Here is a 6,741-nt window from a genome sequence, read left to right as displayed (position 1 = left end):
AATCTTGGAAATAAATCAACAATAAATACCTAGTTGTTGCCAAATAATATGTATTACGTAAATAATTGTGATCAATAGCGGCCTTTACACACACATTCTTTACCGCATGCTCAGGAGCGTACGCGCCGGACCCGATATTGTGCGCGTAATATCACACGTGTCAGATGTCTGCTTCTACAATTTACATGTCAACTATATCCATATATAGAAGCGCGCGCCGGGATTGAGTGTCTAAAGGCATATCGCGCGTTCATTACGGCGTGATGATTAAAACAATTACAGATTTTTTTCGGTCCGAATGATCGCGTATTAAGGTCAAATCAAATGTGCAAAGTGATCGACGGACGAAGTCTGGCAACTCGGAGAGTAAAATATCAAACATGTTTGAAATCCAACGAGCCTGGTCTGCGGATTAAAAAGTCCGCAGATCTAGGGTGCTCCACGCGAAAAAAAAGTCCGAAGACTGTAAATCGTCTGACTTGCGTGCCAATGGAGCGCCGGCATAAGGTCCGTAATAAATTGACGAGAGAAATTGCGAACGTCCATTTGTGACAAACGTAGTAAAATCATTTGACGTACGGCACGCGTGAAAGATTGGACGCGACTAAGTGCTCAGCCGTAGTGGTTTGGCGGGCGCGGCGCGGCGGCGTCTTGCGAAACTCAAACGTATAACCGTGAGTGAAATGTTCGTAGACAGTGTCTTTTTTGGGGCATAATACACACGGTTATACGTTTGAGTTTCGCAAGACGCCGCCGCGCCGCGCCCGCCAAACCACTACGGCCGAGCACTAACCCCACGCTGTTTGCTACGCGACTTTAGACACACAATCATTCCCGTGTGAAATCGCGCACACGAGGCTTTCACGCAGACAAGATTGTGTGTGTGCAGGCCTCTATTATTTATCAACAGATGTTGAGATGGTTGTGAGTATAACAAATAATTTTCTAGCCTAAAAATAATGCAGTGGATCAGAAATCCAGATTTATACCTACATAGGTACTTACGTACTCCGATAAACCTCTCTATACGATGGTGACCATAAATTAAAATTATTTTATTTATTATTCAACTCTGACAACTACTGAGATGAGCATAGATAATTATTATACATAGGTTCCTTGTTATTGACAGCAAAGATAATATACGTAAAATTGACACTTAACAGGACAAGAGAAGATAGTGTTGACTAGTTATTATTATTGTTTGTTTGTGACTTGTAATAATTGTATTGATTATGACATTACAATCATCGACACATCTTTGCTTATGCTTTAAAAATGTCGACCAGACAACAAGACAACCGCGATTTAGACTTTTTAAATGCCATCAATTCAATGAAGAAATCATTCGGGTTGGCAAAATCGGTCGACTTGGCTGACGAAATCTCTTGGAGTTCCAGCGATTGCGAAGGAAACAACTACAAACATAAACCTGACAGTCGAGTGTCACTTTGTAAGTCGCTTATTAACAATGAAAATAAGGTCGTGAATTGGCTGCGGGACACCGGCAATGTGAAAAATCGTGCTCGTAAACCGTCCAATAGGTCGAAGACGTCGAATAAGAAATGTAAAAGAAACAATATATGTAAATTAAATTTAATGTTTTCCGATGCTAGTAACAATTTCGTGAAAAAGAATGAATCTAACAAAGGTTCCGAGTGTCCCGCATCTCCGATTTTAAGTTCGTCGATTTGTCAACGCAAAAATATGCCAGTCAAACCACTCATCTGTGATAAAAAACCTATGCAAGATTACATTTACCATACACCTGAGAAACGATGTCTGAATTATTCACCAGATTTATTTGATGAATCTTCGCCTGTATTAGGAACATCCGGTATATTTGATTACGTACATACCTTGCCTATGAAACGGGCTAATAACATTAAAGCACAGTACATTATTAAATGCCAGTCTCAGTCCAAGGCAGAAGAAAAATGTGACACTAACGATAATGCTGAAATTTGTAGTCCTATTCTGCAATTTAAACATCTTTCGCAGAAAATAGTTAAGGATTATATCATAAATCATACCAAACCTGTACCAGGAACCGGCATAAGAAAAAAACTATTTTCTGAGAAGGAAAAAATCTGTTCTCATCCATCCACTGAGTCGCCGATATCAATACAAATTATTCCATCGCCGACTGTCACAGGAAAGGAGACATTATCTTCAGAGTCCGACCCGGCAAAAAGAATTGTAGTAGACAACAGTCAAAGTCAAGAAAATAACCAGAAGCCGCTTTCTATCACCAGTTTTTCAACTCCTTCCAAAATGTCTACATCACCAAATATATTAATTATTGAAGATATTAAAAAAGGCGTTAATTATAGCCACACACCTGATAATTCATTCGATTCTCCTTTAAAAAAGAAAAGAAAGTTTTCAAATAACGGTCTCTGCAAAAGATTGCAAAAACTTTTAGTGAATCAAAAAATTATCGTGTCCGTGTGGCGACACGAAAACTATATGGCCGAACATTGTAATTTTGAAAAGCCGGCCATTTCAAAAGATGACATAATGGTATTTACCGTATTGGATGCGTGTGAAAGATTTAATAAATTTTTGATACACTGTCAGAGAATCAAAACTGCAGGCAATGAGACTGATTCCGATTGTTATACATTAATGTTGAATGAAAGATTTATCAAAAATTTTACCGTTAGCATCGGTTCTATAATAAAACTCTTGAAACCCTACATTATTTTTGAACACAAGATACCGCACGTCATTGATCCTGAAGATCCAATTCCAAAAATAGCCGAAACACATAAAATTATTTTAAATGTTAGCTGTCTCGAAGTAATTTAGAAATAACGATGGAGTAACTTTGTGTCAACAGATCTTTTATACCTTAAAACCTTGTTTACATTGGAAGAATTAGCAGTAGAATATACTAGCATACTTACAATCCAATCTATACTCGATCAGTTCACATGCAATTTAAAAATTATATGGGAGAGTCCCAAGGGTTACATGTATATTATACGTAAAAAATTTCACCGTGACACAGTTCGTCGTAAGCTTTCTATCAGAAAGAGATGACTGTATAGTTTACGGTCACCCATTTTATTAGATTCAATATGAACATTAATTCAATTTTCATAGCTAATTTTGGCAAAATTCATGAATTTAAGAATGAAAACCTTACCTAACCTAAAATTCAGTATATCGGCTATTTTCAAAATTTGTTTGCTGCTGGCTTTCTGTAAAGTGTAAACCGACAAGAACCATGCCTTATTTAGACATGAATTTTATGTCAGTATTATACGACCCGAAGAGGTTGGACGGTCTTTAATATATGGCAATATATTTCCAATACAACATTTCATGGTGAAGTGTGATACGGTGAACTTCATACGTACAAGTTTCCGGACACTGTCCCAAGGTAGTATCCAAGAGTCAAGTTTCTCTTTCTCACTCGCCCAAGTGTCATTTTCATCGCTCATCTCTAAAATGTGTGATATCGGAACAAAACAAAAAATAACCAAACACGTGATGTCAGCATGAACAGTACCACTCGACCATGGAAATCGATGATGGGGAAAGGTGAGTTGCAGACTTACTGTTCCATCGTGCAATCTTACTCTACCAATTACGTTTTCACTTCTTGAGTTAGAGGATAATATGTATTTAGTACTTGCCACAGCTGACTCTACCAATGAAAACAAACTTAAAATACACACTTTTTTGTGAGTGACAACGAATGTTTGAACAATGAATGTTTTTCATGGTAATTTGTTTTGTTAATATTGTGAATTGCAGGTTTTCCAATCATTGTTTGTCATTATTTGGAGCAAAGCGTCGCCCATTTAAACTTCTCAATAATTACAGTATATAAGGGTGGGAGTAAATAGGTATTTTCGACTAAACCTTCCCCCTCAGTATAAAATATATCGCATTTTTGAACCCAATTGAATTAATAATTAAAAATAATTATTGATTTTAGTGTAATATTTGGTACAGTTCGGTTATGAGGAATACAGCGGAAAACACATTTTGAAAATACCCGATATACTTGATTATTTGTTAGGTTAACCTAACCAAACCCAAACTAACAAATAATCCAGTATATCGGGTATTTTCAAAATGTGTTTTCCGCTATATTCCTCATAACCGAATTGTAGCAAATATTTTCTTGGTTTGTTATGTCTTGCCTCCGTATCCCCTCCACCCTCAACCCTCAGAATCATATTATATGGACAATAATTAATTCTTAATATTATGAATTATACGTTTTTATTTAGTTCTAAAATACTATTCTTAAGACAATAATTATGTTATTTGTAATAAAACCTTTTGTTTTACATGTCTATCTGAAAAACTCTGTTTATCTCATCCACAGGTAATCAAAAAAATCGTCATTCAGTACGAATTCAATGGATGATTAAATTTAAACAAATTTTTTAACCAGCTTAATTTTTTCTGTATTATTAAAATTTATATTCTTTTTTTGAAACTTTTCCCATTTGTGTAATTATTCTTATGGACACAGACTTACCCAACGGTTGTTGTTTTGTATGAGTTTGACAATCTAATATTTTGTGTTATACTGAATTCGCTGTTGTCCAAACAATAGGTTGAGATCCCCATCACTGTGAATCACAACCCATGTTGAGAAAGTAGTGTAGAAATGGTCAATATTAAGATATATAATTTATTATGAAACTAGATAAATACTTCATTTTGGCATCTCAGACGCACATTGAAAAACATGTGAATTTTTGTTGCCAGACCTGGGACCTGCGACATTACCCGCTCGGCCACTGTTGCACAGGTGTTCATAGAGTGTAAAATATAGGTAAATCATTTACAGTGGCACTATGGTTAAGGCAAAAGCTAATGGTAGTCACAGTGGTAGCATTGCAACAGGCATTGTAGCAAATGATACCAATACACATGTGAATCGTCCACGGTGCAACTATGGAATGATTAACTTATTTGTGTGTTGATGTGTTTTTACTCATATGTCACTCCTTTATACATACCTAGCTGAGTCTTTTTCAACCCTTTTGAGTTTTGACACACCAAAATTCGTAACATTGCACTGGTTAGGAAATTACTAAGTTTCTAATTCTATTTTTTTTTTAAATTCCCCTTTCCTGTGATCCAGATGGCACGGAAAAGATGGGAATACACCACGTGCCATTTTTTCAAAAGTATGTCTAGATCTATTCAACATGTTTGGAAATTTGACCTTACTAATTAAAATGTTCAAATAAAATTTTAAAAACCATTATATTGTATTTCAATTCTTTTTCCCGATGCCCTGATCAAGTTGACTGTTGGTCACCAACCTTTTTTGTTTGGAAGTACCCTGGCGACGTTCTGTAAATGTAAAATCTCATGGAACTGACTGATACATAAAGGTACGTGGGGTACTTAATAAAATAGAAGTGTATAGCAATGACTTGCTAACGCAACTATGGTAAAGAAATAGGGTTGAAAATTCTTAGTATATTTTTGCCTCATTTATAAATTAATTACCACTCCAGATATTATGCCAAAAAAGAGGTATATCTAGAAAGTTTCAATACTATTTTCACTTGCCACCTGGGATTTTTTCCACCCGCGGCCGATATTGATGTCGGAAAATAAAGACTTTCAAATAGTTAAACAATTATAACTCTTTTCTGGTTTACCTACTTTATGATAAAAATAGTTATGGTTGTACTTTTGTGGACTGTAATTTGTTATACTTGTGGATTATGGATCTAGGGGGGGGGACACGCACTAGTCGACAAATAATTATGTATATCACTCGCACAGCACACTGGGGTTTTGGGATTAATGATGATACTCATTTGATGAGTCACCCTGGATGCGATCGCGGTTGTTAAATCACAAGAGTGGGTATCACGGCTTGCCAGGTCTTCAGAATTAGACAAATCAGATTAAGTTGATTGGACAACGGTTACTTTGTATCAAGTTGACCCAGTCGTGGTCTATGAATTACTGACTTATCAAATCACGGTCTACTGATGACCCGTGATTGTTAAGTGCCTGGATGACAACAATAAATAGAGATAGTAGGTGACATATTTGTGCGGGTTTAAGGATGGAATTGGGATCATAATCGAACCAACCAAGTTACGTAATAAAATAAACTAGAGAGAATTTCCTATAACTTATATCCTAATATATATTTTTTGATCAGGTGAACGGTTCAAGCACAGGAGTACGACAAATATTCGGCTCAATGCAATCAATACAGTATAATACTTGGGATGAAACCAAATACTTTCATATTGAGTGTTTGCTATTTCTCATACCACATCCTACCATTAAATATGTATTCACCAGTGACGTCATTCATTGATGACAATTAATTCGATATTACCAAAAATAACCCCAGAAAAACATTATAATTGTAAACTCATTCAGAGTATAATATATTTTCCGACTTAGTCAATAACGATGTGAGCAGAAAAAATCTAGGATCGTGAGTGAAAATTTGAAGACACCCCACAATGCAAGTATCAAAATTCCCGCAAAACTTTCTCGATAAAACTACCAAATGCCTGGACTAGTAATTTAACTCGCATAATAATTCTGCGGGCGAGAGGAAGACAGTGAAGGAAGTCTCAAAAATCGAAAATTGAGTTTTAAAGATGGCAAATGAACCAAAAAGCGCAACCCACATTGAGGTGCATGTCGCCTACTGTCAGGCTGAAAATTTGGTTTTGTCATTTTGCAGAATATTTTGAATGTGCACCATCTCATAAATTCACTGATGAAGAG

Source organism: Rhyacophila brunnea, unplaced genomic scaffold, assembly GCF_057557595.1.
Source record: "Rhyacophila brunnea isolate RB1 unplaced genomic scaffold, BYU_Rbru_1.0 scaffold_7, whole genome shotgun sequence".
Classification (NCBI taxonomy): Eukaryota; Metazoa; Arthropoda; class Insecta; order Trichoptera; family Rhyacophilidae; genus Rhyacophila; species Rhyacophila brunnea.
Note: the sequence above shows the minus strand (reverse complement) of the source record.